Source organism: Vipera ursinii, assembly GCF_947247035.1.
Source record: "Vipera ursinii genome assembly, chromosome: 2".
NCBI lineage: Eukaryota > Metazoa > Chordata > Lepidosauria > Squamata > Viperidae > Vipera > Vipera ursinii.
The window spans coordinates 39,460,749-39,487,124 of record NC_139513.1 but is presented as its reverse complement, the minus strand read 5'-3'; the positions used below and the strand labels follow the sequence as shown (position 1 = coordinate 39,487,124).

Sequence of the window (26,376 nt, the reverse complement as noted above, 5' to 3'; positions counted from 1 at the left end):
TAAGAAAAACCTTCCTGACAGTTAGAACAATTAACCAGTGGAACAACCTGTCTCCAGAAGTGGTGAATGCTCCAACATTGGAAGTTTTTAAAGAAGAGTCTGGACATCCATTTGTCTGAAATGGTATAGGGTTTCCTGCCTGAGCAGGGGGTTGGAGTAGATGACCTCCAAGGTCCCTTCCAACTTTACTATTATGATTATGATTAAACGAAAGGCTTAATGTTGGGAGACCCAGATTTTGAGATCTACTCTCTTTTTGAAGTGATGTGGATTAAGGGAACTTGAATGAGGTGCATATATCTGGAACACTTTGAATGGGGTCCTTATAGAATGTGGATCACAACTCATAATTCTGAAAGGGGTGGTGGTCTCCTATTTGTAGTGAAACAAGACTTCAAGCAGGGGTTCCCACCAGGGGGTGCGAGACGATATTCCAAGAGATGCGAAAACTTGGGTTTTCAAAATTACAGTGTATATGCATAATTCATTGGCATTATTTCCAAAAAAATTTAAGGGGTGTGAGAATATATCAGAAGCATTCTAGGGGTGCAGGATATGGAAAACGTTGGGATCCGCTGACTTAAAGGAAGGAGAAACATGGCAACAAGTTAGTACTTTTTAAAGAATCTACTTACAACTTTAGTCTTACTTCCTTTACACTAATTATGGGTGTACTAGCAGTGTTTCCCCTTTGAATGGAAATGCTACCTTCAGTTTAATTGTAACTCTTGATGATGTACATGTACATGTTCAAACAGTTTTTTTTTACAACAATACAGAAGTGATTTTTCTCTTGATTTTTTTTTTGCCGCTGCAGTCTAGCTTACAAGTCTCTCATCTAAGTATTAAGATCAGTCATCCTTACCTTTTTCAAGGTCAGCCAAAGTCAGGTAGGTGCTGCCACCTGCTGTGACCTCTGACATCAAGCTGCATAATTAAGATTGGAATTAATTATACCATTCTAAGATTGCCATTATCAACATTGCCAGATAATAAGACTTTTTAACGATAGCGATGAAGAACTCAATCAATATTGTACTGATTTTAGAAATGCAAATTATTTGTAGCTTGGAACTCAGTGGAAAGCAAAGTAAGGATACAAATATGGGGAAAATTTAAAAAATCTCATAGGTTCGGCTAAACAATTTTGCTGTACAGGTAGTCTTCAACTTTTGATCGTTCATCTAATGATGGTTTGAGATTATAACAGTTTTTTTTTAAAGTGGCTTATTATCTGTCTCCGAAGTTACAATTGTCATACCAACCCCATGCTCATGTGATTGCAATTAGGACATTTGACAACTGGCTTGCATTTACAAGAACCGCAGTGTTTTCTGATCACATGAGCGCAATCTGCCCTCTTCCCAGCTGACTTCTGACAAGCAGATCCATTGGAGATGCTGGATTTGCTTGTGATTCATTTAACAACCACATTCTTTGCTTAGCAATCTTTTAAAAATGGTTGTAAAATTGGGTCCAGTCCCGTGATGATTCACTTAACTGTGACATCACTTAGTGTGAAAATTCTGGTCCTGATTGTGGCTGTAAGTCAAGGATTATCTGTAAGATTAGAGTAGATTCAGATCATTGCCCTTAGCTATGCATTTATTATAGAAACATCCTCAGATTCAGGTATTAAGTATGTGCTTAATACTTAAAAGCTGTAGTTGTGCAGTGGTCAGAATGCAGTATTGCAGGCTAACTCTGCTCACAATGCTAGTTTCATTCCCTCGATCCCGACCGGCTCAAGGTTGACTCAGCCTTCCATCCTTCTGAGGTTGGTAAAATGAGAAACCAGTTTGTTGGGAGCAATATGCTGACTCTGTAAACCAGGGGTCCCCATTCCCAGTCCGTAGACCAGTATGGCATGCCAGCAACCGGTCCGCACAAACAAGCAAAGCCCCATCCGTGGGATGCAGGCAGCACACAAAAAAAAGCACTCTCCGGTCCACGGAAAAACCTTTCTCCACAGAACAGGTCCCTGGTGCCCAAAAAGTTGTGGACCTCTGCTGTAAACCGCTTAGAGAGGGCTGTAAAGCACTGAAGTGGTGTATTAGTCGAAGCGCTATTGCTATGACCGTCACAACTGCAAGGTACTTTGTGCAATTTAAATGGATTGATGGATAGATATGGGACAGTGGTGTCAATAGAGTGATGTACTAATTAATGGCCTGATTAAATATTATGTTATTATAGTTTACAAAGCAAGGCTGTGGTAGTAGATTTCTTTTGAGGCTATCAGCGGTTGTTTAGAGGTCCTCTGCAAGAAATATTTGGCAACCAATTGGGTATTATCCAAGAAGAGCATTCCCTGACAGAAACCAAATTTTGACAGTAAAAATTTGCTTAGCAGAATCAAATGCTGTGGACTTGATTTTTCACCGTCTTGTTTCTAAATTAATCACACAAAAATCTTTCCATAGAATTGCGGTAAAATTCAATGCTGTATGAAAAAAATGTATTTTTTTTTAAAAAAATGCTCTTTCAATTTCACGTTAAATATATGCCATATTCCTTTTGCAGACATGTTCTATTTGTTTCCTTAGGATACTATTTTAAAGATATTGTGGTTTCCGAGAAGCAGCTGTGATTGAAAAGTATGTAAACTAATCTGTTCTTGCTCATGTCATTTTTATATTCTTGTGTCAGAGCATCAAAAGACAGCTTTAAATTTGTCCTTCACTGGGTATTAGTTCTAGAGCGCACCCCTCCCTGTATTCTCTATTTTTTACTACACATGGCAGCTTGGAAATTCAATGCCAGAATAAATCGCTACTTAGTATTGCTTGATTATTGTACACTAAATATGTTTGTTTTCAGGGAGAGCTTTTCTTACTTTTGCACAAGGTATTTTATTTTAGAAAAGAATAATGAGGTTGAGTTTATTAGTATAAAATGCATTGACATTCAATGATAGATTATCCAAAAAGATGAAAATAGAAGAAGGATTTTGGAAAGGGCATTAAGGATATTTTATCTGGTGTCCAAAAGAGGAGGAGAGGAAATCAGAGTGATTTAAAAATGACTTAATTTTAAACTATAAATATTTGTATTAAAAAAAATCCATCCAATTCTCTATGGCCAATAATGGAAAATAAAATGATTTTGTGGCTAAAGATTAACAACACACTTCACATCTGATTGAGGTGCAAGCATGATACAATCTTTTCCACGTAGTTTTCCCCTGATTTTTAAACGTTCTGTTTTGGAACAAACTTTTTTTTAATGTAGAAACCATGTCATGAAGTTAATAAAATAAACCAAGCATGATCATTTTTCAGTGGGAGGGAGAAGAAGCAAATAAGAGTTTTGACTGTATGTACATAATCATTAGGGGCACGGTGGCTCAGTGGGTTAGGACGCTGAGCTTGTCGATCAGAAGGTCGGCAGTTTGGCAGGTCGAATTCCGAGTGCCGCGTAGCAGAGTGAGCTCCTGTTACTCGTCCCAGCTTCTGCCCACCAAGCAGTTTGAAAGCATGTAAAAATGCAAGTAGAAAAATAGGGACCACTACGGTGGGAAGGTAACAGCGTTCCGTACACCTTTGGTGTCTAGTCATGCCGGCGACATGACCACAGAGACATCCTCGGACAAGCGCTGGCTCTTCGGCTTTGAAACAGAGATGAGCACTGGCCCCTAGAGTTGGAAACGACTAGCACGCATGTGCAGGGGAACCTTTACCTTTACCTTTTTACATAATCATTATTCAGTAAAATCTTGATGTAATGAACCATTTGGGGGAAAGCAGTATCTATTAAACTTGAATGTACATTACCTCTGAATTTGTATAATTTCATAAAATTTGCATTTGGGGTATAAATTATTTATTTGTTTACTTTTTTCATATGCCTTAACTGCCCATCTCCCTCAGAGAGGGGTTCTGGGTGGTGGTTTGTATAATTTGTATAATTTAAAATTATCTCTACAAATTTGTATAATAAATGAGCATATGTTTTATGCCAAATTCATTTAGCCCAAGTAATTTATGGAAAAAGTGTATACTTTTAATTATAATCCATACATTTATGTAAATTGCCAAGTCTGATACACTGTGGACCGGCACCGGTCCGCAGCATGCCAGCAAGCGGGCCGCACAAACAAGCAAAGCTACATCCTCAGGATGCAGGCAGTATTCGAAACCACACCCCCTCTGGTCCGTGGAAAAACCTTTCTCCATGACACCAGTCCCTGTTGTCCAAAGTATTGGGGACCTCTGTGATAAAGAATGAATTTTCTCATTATTTTGGATGAGGTGCAAGTCACACTTTGTATCCTGCATCCAAAGTCCACTAAATTAGGGGAGGGGGCTGTCTGTAAAAGTCTTTTTGTAACTGCTTCTAATAATAGCTACTTCTACTTGGATTTAAAATTTAATTGTTTTTTTTAAAATGTGTTTGTGTCTACATATTTTTCTGATATGGCATAATAAATATAAGCAAAATACATATATAGCTAGTATGAGTGTAATCTCTCGCTTAGATCTTTATAAAAATAGAAATTCACTCAAAATAAGAATATGTGACATGGGCATGTGCTTTGTTTATTTAAAATCTAACCTTGTGATGGTATAATTTCAATCTCACTATGGTGTTTTTTTTTGTTTCAAAATAAAATTGTTCTGAATAATCTCTACCTTTTGACCTGATTGGACTCCTTAGTAGTTTCAGCTACTATTGTATTATCTTAGATCTGTAAAGCCCTATGAAAGAGGTATATAAGTCTAAGTACTATTGCTATCTGTGGTATCTTTGTTTCTGTAGAGTGGAATGGAATATTAGAGATGTTGTGTACTTTCATTCAGGTGTTGTTTCAGAAGGTGCTATTTGATTGTTTTGCTCAGAATATTCCTGTATTGTCTCTCATGTTATTGTGAATAAAATATAGTTCCCGTGAGAAGAGCATCTACAGTTTTAGAGTTGTATATAATAAAGCTTACAGTTGTATTCCAACTTAATCCAAGAAGACAGAACTACTTTTAAATCAGAGTAATATCAGTGATACACTGGGTAATATATGCATAAGGTGAAGTTTAATCCAGATGTGCTCCTGGTTAGGTAAAAAGGTATAGAGACCATCAAGACTTTCTTGGATAGTGGTTGCATTTTTAAGATTCAGGATCATGAACTGGAATTTTTTCTCCCAGATGCTACCTTTCTGTACAAGGTTGCTTCAAAAAGTTTTTAAAGTTTTTAAAGGTTTTTGGCAACTTTGAGAATGAATTGCACTTTTGAACATGTTCCATGGTAGGTAGCATATATCATTTTCCTTGTTCAATACCTTCACTGGCAATTGGTCTACTTTTGAGCCAAACTGAGAATGCTGATTATGTGACTTAGGTCAGAGGACCACAACCTTTTCGGCCTCAGGGACCAGTTCCATGGAGAAAGATTTTTCCGTGGACCAGAGGGGACATGGTTTTGTGTGCTGCCTGCATCCCGCGGATGGGGCTTTGGTTGTTTGTGTGGACCAGTTGCTGGTATGCCACAGACCAGGACTGGTCCACGGACCAGAGGTTGGAGACCCCTCACATGTCTTTTATGACTTAGGATCCTGCTATTTGAAAAGTATATGGTCTTGCCATGCTTCTGATAGAATTTCTCTTTCTTGCCACCATTTCTTGTAATGGAACTTCTTTTTATGTCTGTTCTGGAGTTTTTGTGCCATGGAAAATTAGAGCAGATCCTTCATTGCTGACCTTTTGCAAACAGGCAAAATCCTTTTTAAGAAGACCTGATGATTATTTCCTGAATTAGGTTTTAATTTTGTAAATGCTGTTTCTTTTTTTATTACCATGTTTAAAATTATGTCTTTGTCGCTTTCATCTTTCCATTAGTTATGCTTTTAGTTTTGTTATTACCTGCTTTGAAGATAGTCTTTAATGAAAAGAGGGATATAAGTTGATAAATAAATATTAGTATTTTTATTGAAACTGATAATTAAGCACTATCCTATCCGCATTAATGCCACATTAAAAGTATAAGAATTGGGTGCATCTTTTTTTCCTTGACTATTAAATATACATGTTCAGTGAATGATTGGAGAATTAAATGTCCAAGTCTGGATCTTGGAAGGTTTTCTGTGTGGAAAAAAATATGGTATCCTTTTATGAAGACCAGGTATGTGTTCATTTGCTAACCCACCCAGTCCGGGGTTTGTGGGCAATTGCTTTTAATGTCTTTGAAGTAAAAAGAACCTCATGTTAAAGGCTGACTGAAAAGGATTTAAACTAAAACAATTAACAGAGTGTTCATGATTACATCTTGGTAGTATGAAAGTAGGCACGGCTCTAACCAGATCAAATACATCGATTTCCAAAGAAAACAGTTAAACTCTACCTCTTTCTCTCTTATGAAGAACATGTTTCATTTTCCTTCTGATACTTACACTGTTGGGTTTTTTAATATAATATTTAATATAGGATATATATTTGCCCAAGTGCATCTGGCAACAACATTTGTTGAGCAGAACATAAGAAATTAAAACCTCTCACCTTAGGGAGTGTTTTATTTTTAATTGACTTGGGGGGCTGGAGTGGGGCAGTGCTGAAATAACTCTAAAATCACCAATTTAGTAATACATGATATATACCACAATACCAGATGCTGTTAATAAAATAATCTTTAGCTTCTCTTTGCATCCAGCTGTGCTAACCCTCTGTTTTTAACCAGCCTTGGTTCAAGCTTGCCAAATAGTGGTCAGATACCAAAACAGACTTAAAGCACTTAGCAGAGCCTTCTATTTAAAGGCTAGTCTCATCTTGTTTGTCCTTACAATTAATGGCATTCCAGAAAAGTTAAAAGCAGAGAAGTTGTCTAAGCTCTGCTTCACTATATAAAAGTGTTGGTTTAATTTGGTTTATAAAAAAACACATAAAGATGAGTTGAAAAGATTGATCTAGGATGGTGTTTTTTAAACTTGGCAACAAGGTTATGTCAGCTTATTCCCAGAATTCCTCAGTTAGCATGCAAAACACAGTTTGAAACTCTAGAAAACCAAATCTAATCTAGAATACACCTTCATGGATTACTGCCTTGTCGTGGAGAAGGGGCTTGCGTAATTCAATGAAGCTATGAGCTATGCCGTGCAGGGCCACCCAAGACGGACAGGTCATAGCAGAGAGTTCTGACAAAACATGATCCACTGGAGAAGGAAATGGCAACCCACTCCAGTATCTTTGCCATGAAAACCCTATAGACAGTACCAAAAGGCAAAATGATATGACGCTGGAAGATGAGTCCCTCAGGTCGGAAGGCATCCAATATGCTACTGGGGAAGAGCAGAGGGCTAGTATTAGTAGCGCCAGAAAGAATGAAGCGACTGGGCCAAAGCCGAAAGGACGCTCAGCTGTTGTTCTGAACCAGCCCTCTTCTGGCCTTGTAGTAAGGCAAACCCCTATTCAGAAAGAAGAGACTGGAGAGCGTCCAAGGCTAAAAGGCATCTGCCAAGATTTAATTACGCAGTTAACAAAAACACTAGAGCTTGTCTTCTCAAGCGGAAAAGTTGCTTTCAGCAACCAGCCCCTCCCCAAACACTCCTTTTATAGAGAGCTCAGGGCGTGGTCTCCCTGTGCCTCCTCCCGAGGAGTCCCACAGCCTTTCTTTGTTTGTTCCTGCTCGACTGCCTCCTGCGTCGGGCGTCCTTGAACAGGGCCAGCTGTGGGTCATCTTCCTCCGCACTCTCGGGCTCACGCAGCTGAGAAGAGGTCCCTGGCTGAGGGCTCTGCAAAGTCTCCAAACCATCATCAGCCGGTTCGTTTCCCTCCTCCCCCTCATCTGAGTCATCCGATACATCGGAACCGGCTGTCGGACCCACAGGCTGGCCCTGAGTCACAACACTATCCCGCACCGCAGGGCCCTTCCCCCGGGTCTGCCGATCCGGATGCGGTCGGGATGGGAACTGTTCGTGAAAAGCAGTCACCAACGCAGGGGCATGAACGGCGGTCGCGTCTTCCCATGTGAAGTCCTCCGGCCCGTACCCTTTCCACTCGATCAGGTACTGGAAGTGACCTTTCAGCCAGCGGGAATCCCTGATGCTGGCGACCTCGTACTCGGGGGTGCTGTCGCCATCACGAGGTCCTGATGGGGGAGGTTCCGCTTGGCGAAGTGGACAAGCCGGTTGTTCGGGGACCAACAAGGACCGATGGAAGACGGGGTGCACGCGCAGGGAACGTGGCAGAGTTAAACGATAGGCGACCGGGTTGATGACGGCCTCAACTGGGAACGGTCCAAGGTAACGGTGGTCCAGCTTCCTCGCCGGCCGAGTGGATGGTAGGTTCCTGGTGGACAGCCAGACCCGATCCCCCACCGATAATGGAGGCGTATCCCTTCTCGACCGATCGGCGAACCTCTTGTAGTCGGCCTTGGCCTTCTCCAGCTGCCGTCGCACCAACCGATGGATCGCCTGTAATTCCGCCATGAATTTGTTCGCTGCCGGCTCCGGTGAGTCCACGGGAGAAAGGGGGAAAAACCTGGGGTGATAACCCACGTTGGCCAAGAACGGTGTCATCTGCGTGGAGGTGTGCTGCGAGTTGTTAAAGGCAAACTCGGCTATGGCCAAATAGTCCACCCAATTGTCCTGCTGCAGGTTAACATAGCAGCGCAGATACTGCTCTAAGATGCCGATGACCTTCTCGGTACCCCCGTCGGTCTGAGGATGATGCGCGGACGAGAGGCAAACCTTGATGTCCAACGCCCGCATCAACTCCTGCCAGAAGCGGGCTGTAAACTGGGCCCCCTTATCGGAGACGACCCTATCGGGAAGGCCGTGCAGCCGGAACACCTGTTGGATGAACATGCGACTAGTGGCGCGAGCTGACGGTAAGCCGCGACAGGGGATGAAGTGCGCCATCTTGGTCAACATGTCCACCACCACAAACACTGTCGTGAAGCCGGAGGATGGGGGCAGATCCGTCAGAAAGTCCATGGACACAGCCCCCCAGGGTCTCTTGGGCGTTGGCAAAGGCTGCAGTAAACCAGGCGGGGCCCCTGTCGCTGACTTGGCCTGCCTGCATGGGACGCAGGAGGTGACATAAGACTGGACATCGTGTCGGACTCGGGGCCACCAGAAGGTACGGGAGACCAGGTTCAGAGTCTTGAACAGGCCAAAATGCCCCGCAGCCGGGTTATCATGACATTGGCTGAGGACGAGTCCCCTGAGTGGCCCTCCTGGAACATAGAGCCGGTCACGATAATACAGGAGTCCATCCGTGACCGACCAAGGCGAATCTGGCCCCACCTCTTCCTTCCGCTGAGCCACCCACGCCTCCTGCTGCTGCGCCTCCCGGATCCGAGCCCGTATATCCACTGGCTCCCGCACCGCAGCAAAAGACTCGACGGGGATCACTGTCCTGGGCGGAAGCTTGTCTTCCACTCGGGTGTACTCGGGCTTCCTGGACAGAGCATCCGCTCTCTGGTTGTGCCCACTTGGTATGTACCGCACCCGGAAGTCAAACCTCGCAAAGAAGAGGGACCACCGGATCTGGCGTTGGTTCAAATTCCGAGCGGTCTGCAGGCTTTCCAGATACTTGTGGTCCGTCCGGACCTCGATTTGATGCCGCGCCCCCTCCAGATGATGCCTCCAAGCCTCGAACGCCGCCTTGATGGCCAGCAGCTCCTTCTCCCAGATCGTATAGTTGCGCTCCGAGGGGTTCAATTTCCGAGAGTGATACGCGCAAGGGAAAAGGGTACCGTTGGGCGTCGCTGCCTGGAGTAACACGGCCCCAATGGCAATGTCGGAGGCGTCCGCCTCCACGACAAACGGCCGTTGCGGGTCAGGATGCTTCAAGATGGGCTCCTTCATGAAGGCGTCCTTCAAAGCTTGGAACGCCTGTTGTTCGGGGGCGTTCCACTGGAACCGAGTCTTCTTCTGCAGGAGCCGGGTAAGGGGGGCTGTCAAGGCAGCAAAGCCAGGAATGAATGTTCGATAGTAGTTGGCAAATCCAAGAAGTCGCTGAACATCCTTCACGCGACGTGGGGGTTGCCAACTCTGCAACGACTCAACTTTACTCGGTTCCATGGCGATGCCCTCAGGAGAAATGCGGTGACCCAAGAAATCGATGGTCACCTGGTAAAACTGGCACTTCTCCAACTTGGCAAACAGCCGATGTTTCCGGAGGCGCTGCAGGACCTGACGGAGATGCTGATGATGCGCTTCACGCGACGGGGAGTAAATCAGGATGTCGTCCAGGTAAATCACGACAAACTGGTCCAACAGATCTCGAAAGATGTCGTTCATAAAATGCTGAAACACAGCGGGGGCGTTGGTCAGGCCAAACGGCATCACCGTGTACTCGAAATGTCCATAGCGAGTACCAAACGCCGTCTTCCACTCATCACCCGGCCGAACCCTGACGAGGTTGTAAGCTCCACGCAGGTCCAGTTTCGTGAAGATCTTAGCTTCCCGGAGTTGGTCCAAGAGCTCGGGGATGAGGGGCAGCGGGTAGCGGTTACGCACCGTGATGGCGTTGAGTTTCCGGTAGTCACAGCAGAGCCGTAACTCGCCCGACTTCTTTTTGACGAAGAGCACGGGCGCAGACACTGGCGAGGACGAGGGCCGGATGAAACCACGAGCCAAATTCTTTGTCAAGAAGTCCCGCAATGCAGCCAACTCGGGCTCCGACATGGAATACAAACGCCCCACTGGGAGAGGCGCATCAGGAACTAGATCAATGGAACAGTCATAGGGCCTGTGCGGGAATAATTGGTCCGCCTCTGACTCGCTGAACACATCAGCAAAGTCGGACAGTTCGGGAGGCAAAGAAACTCCTGAGGAGCCCTCCACCTGGCCGGCACAGATATGACGGGTGTGGTCCACGCACTGCAAACTTGGGAAGGTGACCAAGTTCTGAGACCAATAGATCTGTGGATCATGCGCCCGGAGCCACGCCAGTCCCAGGACCACGGGGAAGTGCAGATCCGAAGTGATGTAGAACTGAATGGCCTCCACATGGGAACTGATAGCCATACTCACTGGTTGCGTGGCGGCCGTAATAGGCCCGGACAGGAGCACTCAACCATCAATAGTCTCCACTAGCATGGGCGGATCCACCGGACACTGAGGAACAGCCCATTTGGCCACGAAGGCCGAGTCCATAAAGTTAGTGGTAGCCCCAGAGTCAATTAAGGCATGGACCGGAATCCCCTCTGGCTTGCCAGGAAGGATCAGTCGTGCCTCCAAAATCAAATGCCGTGGAGGTTCACAGGCACCATCGGAATGGCGTCGCTCGGCGTGGTCGTGGTGGGTAGTCCGATCTATCACACCGTCTAGATCGGGCTCGGGCCGTTTCCCGACAGCAAAGCAGGGGACTTTCTCGGGGCCGGCTTGGTCACTGATGCCCGCTGACGCTTCTTTGGACAAGAAGCAGCCAAATGTCCAGGGTCCCCACAGTAAAAACACAACCCCTCCGATCGTCGTCTGTCCATTTCCGTCACCGATAGACGGGACCTGGCGGCACCCAGCTCCATTGGCTCCTCCCTCTGGACTGGGGGCTCACGCACAACAGGGGCGGCAGGGGTCTGTGGGGTGGCACGGCGACTCTTTCGCTGCTGCAGCCGGGCATCGATCCGCAGACAAAGATGGATCAGCCCATTCAGATCTGAGGGAATGTCCACGCGGGCCAGCTCATCCAACATCTCCTCTGACAAGCCATCCTGAAAGGCATCCACGAGCGCAGCCTCATTCCAGGCGGAATCCTGGCTAAGCAGCCGGAAATCGCTGATATAGGCCTGTAGAGGGCGCTGACCCTGCCTCAAAGCTTTCAGGCGTCGGGTGGCAGTCTGCGCCTTAATCGGGTCCTCGTACATGGTCACAAAACCCCCCAAAGTTATCCAACAAAGGGCTAGGCTGTGCCAACAGAGGCGTGCCCCAACGAGCTGCATCTCCCGACAGAAGGCTCAACACGAATCCCACCTTATCTCGGTCAGTGGGGAAATCAGCTGCTCTCACGCTGATAAAAAGCTGGCATTGTCCCAGGAAGGCAGGAAACAGTTCTGGATTACCAGCAAATTTATCCGGCATAGCTATCTGACATTTCCTCCTGGGTGGGGGTGCAGCATGTACCTGAGCTTGCAGTTGAGCCACCTGAGCTGCCAGCAAAGTGAGTTGCTGGGTGAGCTGGGCATTCTCGGCAAGAAGCTGCTCCATCGTAGTAATAAGGGGTGGGTGGCTGAAAGCAAACTGTTCTGAACCAGCCCTCTTCTGGCCTTGTAGTAAGGCAAACCCCTATTCAGAAAGAAGAGACTGGAGAGCGTCCAAGGCTAAAAGGCATCTGCCAAGATTTAATTACGCAGTTAACAAAAACACTAGAGCTTGTCTTCTCAAGCGGAAAAGTTGCTTTCAGCAACCAGCCCCTCCCCAAACACTCCTTTTATAGAGAGCACAGGGCGTGGTCTCCCTGTGCCTCCTCCCGAGGAGTCCCACAGCCTTTCTTTGTTTGTTCCTGCTCGACTGCCTCCTGCGTCGGGCGTCCTTGAACAGGGCCAGCTGTGGGTCATCTTCCTCCGCACTCTCGGGCTCACGCAGCTGAGAAGAGGTCCCCGGCTGAGGGCTCTGCAAAGTCTCCAAACCATCATCAGCCGGTTCGTTTCCCTCCTCCCCCTCATCTGAGTCATCCGATACATCGGAACCGGCTGTCGGACCCACAGGCTGGCCCTGAGTCACAACAGCTGTGGATGTATCTGGTGGTGAAAGGAAAGTCCGATGCTGTAAAGATTTTTTCTCCATAGGAACCTGTAATGTAAGATCCATGAATCAAGGCAAGCTGGATGTGGTCAAACAAGAGATGACAAGACTGAACATCGACATCTTAGGAATCAGCAAACTAAAATGGACAGGAATGGTTGAATTTAACTCAGATGACCATCAGGTATACTACTGCGGGCAAGAATCCCTCAGAAGAAATGGAGTAGCCTTCATAGTCAATAAAAGAGTAGGAAAAGCAATACTGGGATACAATCCTCAAAATGACAGAATGATCTCAGTTTGAATCCAAGGCAAGCCATTCAATATCACAGTAGTCCAAGTCTATGCCTCAACCACCGGTGCTGAAGAGGATGAAATTGACCGGTTCTGTGAAGTCCTACAGCACCTTATAGAACTGACACCAAAAATGATGTCCTTATCATCATGGGGGATTGGAATGCTAAAGTAGGAAGCCAAAAGATAACTGGAATAACAGGCAAGTTTGGCCTTGGAGTACAAAATGAAGCAGGGCACAGGCTGATAGAATTTTGTCAAGAGAATACGATGGTCATAGCAAACACACTTTTCCAACAACCCAAGAGACGGCTCTACACATGGACATCACCAGACGGTCAACACAGAAATCAGATTGACTATATGCTCTGCAGCCAAAGATGGAGAAGCTCTATACAGTCAGTAAAAACAAGACCAGGAGCTGACTGTGGCTCAGACCATGAGCTTTGCATTGCAAAGTTTAGGCTTAAACTGAAGAAAGTAGGGAAAAGCGCTAGGCCAGTCAGGTATGAATTAAATCATATCCCTCTTGAATATACAGTAGAGGTGACAAATAGATTTAAGGAATTAGATCTGATAGACAGAGTGCCTGAAGAACTATGGACAGAAGTTCACAACATTGTAGAACAGGTAGCAACCAAAACCATCCCAAAGAAAAAGAAATGCAAGAAAGCAAAATGGCTGTCTGAGGAAGCTTTGCAAATAGCTGAGGAAAGGAGGGAAGTGAAAGCAAGGGAGAAAAAGAAAGACATAGCCAATTGAATGCAGAATTCCAGAGAATAGCTAGAAGAGATAAGAATGCCTTCTTAAATGAACAGTGCAAAGAAATAGAAGAAAACAATAGAATAGGGAGTACCAGAGATCTCTTCAAGAAAATTGGAGGGATGAAGGGAACGTTTAATGCAAAAATGGGCATGATAAAGGACCAAAATGGCAGGAACCTAACAGAGGCAGAAGATATTAAGAAGAGGTGGCAAAATTACACAGAAGAACTATACAAGAACGAGCTTAACGTCCCTGATAACCACAATGAGGTGGTCACTGACCTCGAGCCAGACATCCTAGAATGTGAAGTGAAGTGGGCCTTAGAAAAATTTCCTCCTAAGTGCTTAATAAAACTTTCCCATTCAACTCATCCATAAGTTGCAATATCTCAGTTCTACTTATCTAGCTAACCTAAGCAGGTAATAGAGAAATATAGAATCTTAGAAATTCTACCCTCCAAATTCCTATTTAGCAATTTCAAATTGATTTCCATGACGCTATGGAAGTTTGACTATTAGGCTGTCTAGATGATCTATGTTATCCATATCTTTTCATAGACACAGAAAATTGTCAGACGCAGATAACCAGGAGCATTCATTGAGTTCAAAGCACTCATTGGAATAACTGTAAACTGATCACATGTTTAACCCACCTTTCTAGCTCAGCCTCTTCTCCTACAATAACATTCCATACAGCCACCAATGAATCATCTTTCTTGTTGTAATTATTGATTCATTCACTATCCTAAGCTGCAGGGTCCTGGATGGATGCGTTTAGGCCAGGATATAGTTTTCAACTCTTAGGAAATTATTCCCTTCAAAAGGATTATTTCTTCAGTATGACACCATCCTTCCCCAAGATCTATTTTTCTATGATAGAGCAGGAATTGTTACTCAGAAGCGACTACTATAATCTACCAATCTTTTTACATCTCTTGCTTTTCCTCAAGTGAACTACTTTGGCCTCAAGGGAATGCACTTGTTCTGGGAAAGGCAGGAGTTTGCTGCAATGAGCTTTATCCTATAGGCAGATTATCCTATTTAATGGTTCCAGCTCTTTTGCTGGCTTTATTTCCTTTATTTATTCATTTGTTTAGCCACCCACTTAGCACATGACTCATCATCAAATAACAGGATGCATCACCAAATAATAAAAATAAATTCCACAAAACCACAAAATAGAAAAGTATAAAAACATTACCTGCCAGGAAGAAACACATCCATTGTGTCATACCATTGCTTGAAGAAAGAACCAGGTCTTCAGTGCTTTCCAAAAGGCAGGTATGGTCAGGGTGAGCTGGTTCTTAGGGGAACTATAGAAGCTTTCTGCCTCCACAGTTGATCTTCTTAACTTAGAAAATTAAAGTAATCCTGTTGACCTGGATTCGTTGCACAATTAACATGCTAACATCCTGCAAAAACATGTCTTAATTCCTGGACTTTCCCTCAAGTCCCCCCTACCCCCACCCCGAAATGAAATCACATGTAAAACTACTTGTTTGTTCACATTCTTTGTTGTAGCAAGTTCTAGTTCCTAATTATAACTCCTTGTGTTGCATCCAAACATCTGAGAAATTTATGGAACCAGAGTAGGTTTTCAAGAAGTATTAGGGGCTGTTGTAGGAGACAATGAACACAGTTGATTACACTTTGCATATTGGTCAAAGTATGGACTGTTTTAATTCATATTGTCCAAAATCACCTAGTTTGCCCCAAAACTGAGTTGCAACTGTAAAATGTTTATACAATGCTTATATTTATCAAGCCAAGGAAGGAGGTTTGTGCACAGCTGACACTATAGACAAGTGAGTGGTCAATATGTAAGAGGTAGGCAACATTAATCATATTTTGCAGTGTCCTATGGAAAGAGTTTTAAAATTTAAGTAAAACACATCTGATAGGCATCAGATAGCCTACCCTACCGTGATCTGTATCAGGTGGCAACTTTTTTCACTTAAGTTGTTTTTTTTTAAGAAAAAAGATTTGACTCAGTAAGAATAATACAAAACTCAATATTTTTGCTTAACAGGCAGATTTAACACATGATAACTAATTGCCACACAAAAACTAGTGATTTTTCTTTTTTCGCTGCATATACATAGTGTAATTTCAGGTACTAAATCCAAACCTGAGCTCTTTTAGTATTATAATATGATTGAAAGTAGCATAGACACCAGATACTTTTCTGGAATACTTCCAAAAATAGTGCCACTTAATTGAAAGAAATCTGAGCCACTTGTAAATAAAAAAATCCTGAAGTATCCAGTGGTTTGCTACTCTGCTTTCCACAATGCCAGCCTATCCACATTGTGATCATGGTGTGCTTCAAAGCTTCTATAGTTTAATAGTTAAATAACCATGTTGTCTGAAAAGTAATTCTTCCTACACAGTATGAACTGATAGACATGTGAGAACGAAAAGTGTCGAAGACTATGAGCATGCCCTTTAAGTTCTCAGTGTTAAAACTTTTTGCACTAAGGAAAAGGATCTGAAGAATTTTCTATTCTTTGAAGAAGACCACTGCAACATTGGAAACCCAACTTTACTCAATCACTGGTTAGGGTTAATCAGGGAACTTTAAGGAGAAGGTTGTAGGAAGTGAGGCTAAATACTCATTTTCCATGTGTTAAATCCACACATGATCACATGTAGCACTAAGCAGACTGCTCCATGTAGGGACATATCAAGCTTGTTCAATTTTTTCAGTTGCAGGAAAAGGCAGGTGCCACCTCTCTGGTTGAAATTAGTGATCAAAAATAGCAGCCACAATGCCTTTTCTGTGCATGTAGTAATTGCTTATTATAGGCTGCTTAGCAACTTGTAATTATTTCACTGTGACACTTAGCTGTTTTTATAGGTTTACTAATTGCATAATGCTTTGTATCCTAAGTAGTCATCCATGAAACAAAGGTGTCTTCCCATTTAAAAATGGAACAAAGCCACACCAGAGGATTTTGCTAGCCCAGGAGAAAGACAAAACATGCTTACTCTCCCACCCCTACTGTCTGTAGTTCACACATAGACATATGCAGGTGCTTCCTAGAGCAAATTTTGGTAGGCAAATGAGGATATAGGAGGGGTAGAAAAAGTGTCCAATTCGTGTTCCTCTATTTAGGGGATGATCTGCTAGTAGAAACAAAGTTCTAACCAAATTTATTTTAATTTTGTTTTAAAAATGTAATTCAGGTAGTGCTGACACTGCAGTATATTTTATGTAGTTTGTTTTGTGTGGTATTAGCACCAAAAATTACTTGAGTTGAAACTGCCTTACTGAAGAAGAACAATTCCTAATCGAGGATAGTATCCCATTTAAGAGGATACTACAATTATTCTTAATACTGCCATTTTCCTAGGCTACATTTAATACTCAAGTTACCTTGATAAGTTATATGTTATAGTATCAGAAGCTAAACTAGTTCCTAGGTCCATTCTAGCTCTTTCAAACTCAAACTAACATTTCTGGTTTCAGTTTCATGACTGAACCAGGAAGGAAAAGTCAGGGTGGAGTATGCAAACCTAAAACCTGAACAGTTTTGATCACATAGTGCAAAATGACAAGCTTAACATTATGCTTGTCACTTTCTGAAAGTTTTGAAAGAGAGAGAGAGAGAGAGAGAGAGAGAGAGAGAGAGAGAGAGAGAGAGAGAAAACCAGAAGTCACATAGGTGGGAAGAATTGGAAATGGTTAAGCACAAATAATTTTAGATAGTTAAGAACATTTTAACAATATAGTAAAACACAAAAAATACATTTATATATAGGTGAGTTTAAAATGGACACTGAACTATACAGTATGACAATTTGTTTGCAAGAGAAATCTTGTCCTTTTCAGTATGATTTCGATGTCTTCCATAAAGCTTCGTAATTCTGGGCCAGGTGTATTAGAACTAGGGAACTAGATGTAAAGCCATACTGGACTTAATTCTAACTAATAGAGAAGAAATGATAGAGGGAGTTGAAGTTGCCGGAACCTTGGGCGATAGTGACCACATCATACTGGAATTTAATATAACACAAACACTAACAACAGAAAACAATCCAACCAGAGTCTTGAACTTTAAAAGAGCTGACTTTAACAAACTCAGAGAGAACCTAGGAAAGATACCATGGATGAAAATCCTAAAGGGGAAAACAACCCAAGAAGCGTGGGAAACTCTGAAAAATGCAATCATAAAAGCCTAGACCAGCACAATACCCCTGAAAAAGAAAAACAAATTCAAGAAGAAACCAGCATGGCTGCACAAAGATCTCTCTGACAAACTGAAAGACAAAAAGTATAAATACAAAAAATGGAAAGAGGGGCACATAACTAAGCTGATTATCAGCAGACAGCCAGAACATGCAAAGATGAAGTCAGGAAAGCAAAGGCTCAGAACAAACGACTTGCAACAGAAATCATGGATAAGAAAAAAAGTTTCTTCCAACATCTTAACAACAAGAAAAAAGTCAAGGAAATTGTAGGCCCACTAAAGAGAGAAGAGGGCAAGGAAATAACAGGCAACAGGGAGAAAGCAGAGCTGCTTAACTCATACTTTGCATCAGTCTTCACACAAAAAGAAACTATAGCCCAACATATAAAAATAACCCACTGCAAAAGAAAATTAGAAACAAAAATTAAGCAAGAAAATGGCAAGAGAACATCTATCCGACCTTGACAAATATAAATCACCTGACAGATTACATCTCGAAGTTCTGAAGCAGCTGGCAAATGTTATCTTAGAACCATTGCACCACATCTTTCAAAAATCCTGGAGCACTGGAGAAGTACCTGAAGATTGGAAAAGGGCTGATGTGGTTCCCATCTTCAAGAAAGGGAGAAAAAAAAACAAATGGACCCAGGAAACTATAGACCAGTCAGTTTAACATCGATACCTGGGAAGATCCTAGAAAAGATAATCAAAAACAGATCTGCGAACAACTAGATGCAAACAAAGTTATAACTAGTAGCCAGCATGGGTTTGTTAAAAACAGATCATGCCAAACCAATCTTATTTCATTCTTCGATAAAGTGACTAAATTAATAGACCAGTAAAATACTGTGGACGTAGTGTACTTAGACATCAGTAAGGCATTTGATAAAGTAGACCACAACCTACTCCTTAGTAAGCTAGAAAAAGGTGGAATAGACAACATCACCACCAGATAGATCTGTAGCTGGCAAACCGTACTCAACAAGTAGTCCTCAATGGTACTACATCCACATGGAGAGAAGTAGCAGTGGAGTACCACAAGGTTCCATCTTAGGCCCAGTACTCTTCAATATCTTCATCAATGACTTAGATGAGGGAATTGAATCAAATTTGCAGATGACACCAAACAGACAGTATGCAACACCCCAGAAGACGAGTAGTGATGGGGGCCTGCCGATACTCCCATGTAACACCTCTACTCCGTGAGCTACATTGGCTTCCGGTTGCCCTTCGGGTGAGATTCAAGGTGCTGGTGATGACCTATAAAGCCCTAAATGGCTTGGGTCCGGGATATTTGAGGGAACACCTCCTGCCAGCATCAAACTCCCTTCGTCCAGTGCGCTCACACAGGGAGGGTCTTCTCAGGGTGCCGCCGGTAAAAGATTGCCGGCGGATAACACCCAGGGGGAGGGCCTTCTCTGTGGGTGCGCCTGCCCTCTGGAACCAGCTACCCGTGGAGCTTAGGACTGCCCCTGACCTTCGTTCATTCCGCCGGGACCTGAAGACCTGGCTCTTTGAGCTCTCCGGCCCAGGCTGAGAATTTTTAACTGAGGTTTTTAGTTAAGGGATAATTTAATCTTTTTAAATTGTTTTTTAACTTTTGTATTTTGTACTGTTTGATTTTAAATACCCTGTAAACTGCCCTGAGTCCTTCGGGAAAGGGCGGTATATAAATTTAATAAAATTAAAATTAAATTAAATTAAGACAAACTCAGGATCCAAAAATATCTTGATAGACTTGAACAATGGGCCCAACAAGATGAGTCAATGTGGATAAAAGCAAAGTTTAACATTTAGGTAGGAAAAATCAAAGGTACAATTGCAGGTTGGGCAAGATCTAGCTTAAAAACAGTAACTGTGAGAGTGACCTTGGAGTCCTAGTGGACGATCACTTAACCATGAACCAGCAGTGTGCAGCAGCAGCCAAAAAAAGCTAATACAATCCTGGGTTGTATAAACAGAGGCATAGAATCAAGATCACACAAGGTATTAGTATCGTTTTATAAAACCCTAGTAAGACCACACCTGGAATACTGCAGCTAATTTTGGTCACCATATCATAAAAAAGATTTTGAGAGTATGGAAAAAATTCAGAGAAGAGCAACAAAGATGATCATAGGCCTGGAGACTAAAACATACGAAGAATGGCTGTAGGACTTGAGTTTGGCTAGTCTAAAGAAAAGAAGAAATGGAGACATGATAGCAGTATTCCAGTATTTGAGGGGCTGCCATAAAGAAGAGGGGGTCACATTATTCACCAGAGGACAGGACAAGAAACAATGGTTGGAAACTGATCAAAGAGAGAAGCAACCTGGAATTAAGGAGAAACTTCCTGACAGTGAGGACAATTAACCAGTGGAATAGCTTGTCCCCATAAATCATGGGCGCTCCATCACTGGAGATTTTTAAAAAGAGGCTAGACAGTTACTTGTCTGAGATGGTATAGGTTCTCCTGCTTGAGCAGGACGCTGGACTAGAAGGCCCCCAAGGTCCCTTCCAGCTCTATTCTATTTATTAAATTTATTGGCTGCCCACCTTACTAGTAAAGAGGTAACACTTTACTGAAGAGCATCCTTCTCAAGATGTTTAGAATATAGAAGCAATTATAATACATTAAGAATAGTTGTTCTCACCATCAATAACCTTAATAATCTTTTAACTTTATGCTGTAACTATTGTAAACATTTCTATTTTAGGAGGTTAATTAATCCAAATGTTTGTCCCTATTTCAGTATAAAGATGCCGGCAGTGTACATTTTTTGGGTGAAAGACCCCAACGTCTAAACTGATGCATTTCTTTTCTAGATTGGATTAAAATCCCTAGTTAGTTTCTTTTGTTTTATAATCTTGCTCTTTAACACATACCGGTACCAATTTTATTTTCCTGCTTGTATCTTTCATTAAATTGGTGAAATTTTTTGCCTCAAGGATACTAAACAATATGATCAACACATATCAAAAGGATGTGAGTTAAGGGCTATCCTGAACGTTGTCCCCTTGTTCTGTTTTAGCTGGCAGTAGACTGGAGATACTCTGCAGGAATCCTTAAGGGAAATATATCTCCCATAATTTCTTGTACCCAGTTTCGTTGATACATAATGTGCTAGTAAAAGCAGATTAAAAGGCAAAGAAGAAGATATTACAAGATGAAATAGCATACAGGATGTCACAGATAGGGCTAAGAATACTTTGCCCTCTCCTCCATGATTGGCTATAAAATAGTTTTGTTGTAATCCTTTTTGTGGATTAGATAATCTCAAGTGAGGTTCCACAAACCCAGCTACCTGGTCTGCCATTGCATTCTATGAAATGATCAATTTCATATATATCAACAGATTGTAGTTAAATTGTTACTTTGCTTAATTGTACAAGGTGAAGAGCATCATATTTCAAATTCTTGTGGAAATATTCAGATTCACAATGACAATAGATGAAAATTATTTATAGTCTAATTCATACTTGAGGGTTCCAACTGATTGAATTCTTCTTATTTAATTTAATTTAGAGTTAACTTGGTTTATGAGTATTTTATGTTTGGAAGGTTTGGTGGATTACATATCAGATTATTAGTTTTCTCTAAATACTTCTGCCGCATTTCTTCCTTGGAAATGTTCAGAATATAATGTAAATACTTCATCATGTTAATTCCATTCCATGAGACAAAACTAGAAAAATGTCTGAGGCATACAGCAAATGTAGGCAGCAAAATACTCATGTGCTATTATGAGTATTTTACCACAAGTAAAATATTTGTGGTTTCACACATCTTAAGCCACATCCACACAGATGGTTTGCTTTGCTCTCGCCCTTCCCAGAGAAATAAGAGTAAGACATGACATATATTTTGCTGCCCCACAACCTGGATTTTCAGTGCACTCAGAATGGATATGTCCTGACTACTTGCTAGACAACTTCAATATGTGACATTGTAAGGACCATAACAGGTACTTTCCTAAACTCAACCAATCTGTGAAAGTTCCCCTCCAGATGACATGCATAATGCTTAGGTTACTTTATGCACTTCACCTTTTGTTTTCTTTTTACTTTTGTATCATGTAGATTATTGAAATTTGTTTAAATTCCTTAGAACTTTGGGTTGACCATATTCCTACTCAAAGGCAACAAAGAATTAGTGTGTTTAATCTCTTTGTTGCCATCTATGATAATCTAATACTGACCATCAAAGAACTGACATTTGAGGAAGGGATTTTGGTGTGGAAAGCTGTAAGTTACAGCTTACAGGAGCCAGGGATTCCTGAGTGCCGGTATTTTAATCAATCAAACAGTAAGCCTATATATTTATAGTATATCTCAATTAAAACATCACTTCTAGAATCAAATTCCTAAAGCAGTGTTTCTCAGCCTTGATAGTTTGAATATGGGCAGATGGGATTGCTATTGGTAAGTGATGTGGTCACCTGACATCTCACCTTACATCTGCTTCACTTAATGGTAGAAATTCCAGTCCAAATTACCATTGTTAAGCAAAAGCTATCCTTAAATATAGTTAGTAAAAAGGTAAATGAATGAAAGGCATCAGATTAATGTTGGCATGCAAGTATTTTTGTTATTTCAGGCTGATTTCAACAAAGTAATTAAGATTGAACATGATTAATAATGGAAAAGGAGATCATTAGAAAATCCCAGTATGAGATTTGGAAATTTAGCAGCACATTTTAAAAGAAGATAGTGGCAAACCATTTTTTTTCCTATTGCCAAGAAAATTACATCAACAAATCTATGAAGCCATAGGATTGAAGTTCAGTGATAAAAAGATAAATATAGATAAAAGAATAAATAGGTTATGTCTAGTAAATCATACTATATATAGGTAAAGGTAAAGGTTCCCCTGCACATGCGTGCTAGTTGTTTCCAACTCTAGGGGCCGGTGCTCATCTCCGTTTCAAAGCTGAAGAGCCAGCGCTTGTCCGAGGACATCTCCGTTGCCATGTGACTGGCATGACTAAATGCCAAAGGCGCATGGAACGCTGTTACCTTCCCACCATAGTGGTCCCTATTTTTCTACTTGCATTTTTACGTGCTTTCGAACTGCTAGGTTGGCAGAAGCTGGGACGAGTAACAGGCGCTCACTCTGCTACACAGCATTTGGGATTTGACCCGCCAAACTGCCGATCTTCTGATCAACAAGCTCAGCGTCCTAACCCACTGAGCCACCGCATCCCATATATACTATATATAGCCCATGTTTATTTCAAAATAAGCGGGTAGATTAAGAATATGGTGAGAGCTTCAATCTGCTTTTTTTCCTCTACAGTTTACCCATACCTCCCCCCCAAAAAACAGTGCCACACTCCATGTACAATTTTGCATTTGTAAAAATCTTGTTTTCTAAATACTTTGAACTGGCTCTCTTTTACCACAATGGAAAGGTTGACGAATATTGTTTCATGTGGTCAAGGTTTAGTGCTGAGTTTAAAAATTGATTTGCTTGCTCAATATAAGTTCGTAGGTTTTTGTCTTCTGCTTTTTTCCTTTTCTCTCTCCTTTATTTGTTTAATAAAATATATTTTATTATATACTTGTACACACACAAATGCTCACATTATATACAGATGCTGATTTTGGATTAAAAAGTTGAAGGGAGAGTGTACACGATGTAATTGATGAAGACATTAAGAAAACCTTAATATAGCTTCTTGAAAGTATGATAAATGTTTTTCATGTTATCCAAAATACTGAAATTTGTGGAATTTAAATTAGGTCTGATATGGTTAGGGAGGGGGCTGTTTTTGTAACTGAATATTTAACTAATTCTTACTGGGTTTGCTTATCAATTGACCTATCAAAATTTGCATATTACTCTTACTTCTTGCTGAAAGCATATTATGCTTCATTTGCTAGAATATATGAGTAATAGTGAAAAATTGATATGTATGATTTACTACATGTCAGTTTGATTTACCTCACTTACCAATCATAGGTCAACATAGAAAAAATGCATGTACAGCCATTAATCTTTTGTATAGATATTATTAATCATGTGTAGTTTTTAATATGCAAGGCATTTCTACTACTGATGCTAAAATAATTTTAATCCAACTCATTATTATCTCCATTTTTTTAGATGGGAATTGATCACCAGAAAATACAATCTAACCGATCCTGGGCTATAATTTGGATAGTTTCTTTTGCTATTTTGAAATATATTTACCAGCAGAGTTAGTGATCTTTCATTGTCGCTGAAATTCTTATAGGTTTCAGAAGTAACTTCCTATGTGCCATTGGAAAGAAATGACAAGCTATATTCATTTATCCTGATTATTCGGATTGATGCAGAGTCATCAGTATAGTTCATGAGTGCTTCCTGCAACATATTTAAGGATTACATTTTCTAAGAGTACATGAATCTATTGTCCGAACGCTTATATGTGCTAAGTAACTATCATATTTGTTTCAAGGTTCTGGATAACTTGTAGGCAGCAGTACCGTACTGAAACCGTTAATTAATAATTCAGCCCTCCTTTTTTGCATTAAATAACTGAATATTCTTTCTTGAGACAGATATTTTGAGAATTTTATTTCCCAAGTAGCAAAAGTGTGTATCTGTATATGCTGGAAGGAGAATTATTCTTCTGCCAGAAGCAGACGTTCCAATTTTGGGCCTATTCCATTGGCAAAATCCCCATTTTAGTTTTATGCCAGTTCATGAAGGATGGGATCAGGCCTTTATTTGAAGCTGAAAGCACTTGATGTGGAAACAGGAAATGCACATTGCTAACCTTCTAGAAATGTGTGTGACTATTTTCAGTCATAAATCAGTTTCCCCCCCTCCTAAACAATGATGCCATTGTACTCTTCATATCTGATGAGTTCTTGAAATGTTATAGTAAGTCTATCTTCAAAACATTATAAGAGGATAATCAGCTGCTTTAGAAGGTCCCCATCTGGAGTATAGAGTTCTTTTACTGAAAGATGTTTTCCCTTTCTGAGATAGCTCTCACATTTCATCATCTGTTGTGCAGAGATGAAGTGCATATGAAAAGTCAGTGACTCTGAATCCATCTGTTGTTATTATTTTCCACTGATAATTGGCTTGAACAATGAAATGTCTGTGTCTGTAGCCTTTGAAACTATATACTCTGTTTATTTTCTGGAGGTCCCACTCTCCTCCCTCAAAACTCTGGACCTTTTTTATTAGCTTTATTTCCTAACAACTATATAGTCAGTTGAGCTTTTTTTGGAAATGGTATTTTGAACATTTGAGTCTTCTTACAGATATCTTACCACACACTTAAGAGAGTCCTGGGTAAGGAGCCTTACAGCGGAAGAGATAGGCAAATCCAAAATACAATGATATCTATTTAGTGTGATTTATTTCATTTTCCTGATTCAAATATTAATTTGTATGCAACATCTATTAGCTTTGAAATTAGAAACCACCTGTAACTGTATAATATATTCAATTGTTTTGTGTTTGGTGTGATATTGGATTTCGCTAACAGCACTTCCATTAGTTTACCAAAAAGTCTCTCTCTCTCTCTCTCTCTTTCTTTCTTTCTCTCTCTCTCTCTCTCTCTCTCTCTCTCTCTCTCTCTCTCTCTCTCTCTCTCTCTCTCTCTCTCTCTCTCCTCTCTCCTCTCTCTCTCTCTCTCCCCCCCCTCTCTCTCTCTCTCTCTCACACACACACACACACACACCAGCAGAAATGCCTCCATGGGGATAGAAAAAAAGCTCTTACGTAGTGATAGACTGATTACATTTTGCTCTGTATTTTATTTGCATCCTGATTAGATTTCTTATCTGACACCTTATTTTAAAGGTCAGTTCAGTACAAAAACAGTGACCAGTAGAGGTGTTCCTGGAATCTTCTTGGTAAGGGTTTTAAATATGGTTTGTTAAATATTACTTTCCCAAAATATCAGGGAAATAAATTCTAGCTTCTGAATGCAAGAATGGTTTTAAATATTGCTGGACCCAAATAATATTTCCAAATTCTCCACCACATCTCTGGTCAGTGAATCAGGATGGAAGTTTTCCTCCAATATCTTTCAGAAAATGGAAAAATTCTCTGATAATTATTAAGGGTAAGATTCTCCCTTTGGGATAACTGTAGTATTCCTAGTGGGGAAAAAACACCATAATGACAGAAGTTCCCGTGTTATGTCCTCTCTTGGAAGGAGCTTCCAGAGCCCTGGATATATGAGTGTACAATGAAAGACAGAATATTTGTGCACAAACAGTTCTGGCTCCCAAACCTTCACAGAATTTATATCCATGAATTAGCAAGAGAGCCTCTAAAATAAACATTAAAATGCATGTGTAATAAAGCCACTAAAATATACAATGAGAGAAAACTCCACTTCCTACTAGCACTGATGATATTACCTAGTTTGGATAATGAAATGTCTGCAAGAAAACAACCAAGCACAGAGATCACCAAGGACCCCTTAACTGTATAAAAGCACCCACATTTTGGGGGATCAGTGGAGCT

The 26,376-nt window shown here is 41.5% G+C and overlaps 1 protein-coding gene across 18 annotated transcripts in view; it reads left to right on the top strand.

Annotated features, from left to right (window-relative positions):
- The window catches only part of FOXP1 (forkhead box P1), a 666,401-nt gene that overhangs the window by 264,955 nt on the left and 375,070 nt on the right, over positions 1 to 26,376 (top strand). For 2 of the 18 annotated variants that reach the window (XM_083354284.1, XM_083354283.1), the window contains exon 6: positions 25,705 to 25,757. The exons of the other annotated variants lie outside the window; for them this stretch is intronic. The gene's annotated coding sequence lies outside the window, so the exon portion shown is untranslated. The remainder of the gene's footprint in view (positions 1 to 25,704; positions 25,758 to 26,376) is intronic. 18 annotated transcript variants of the gene reach the window in all.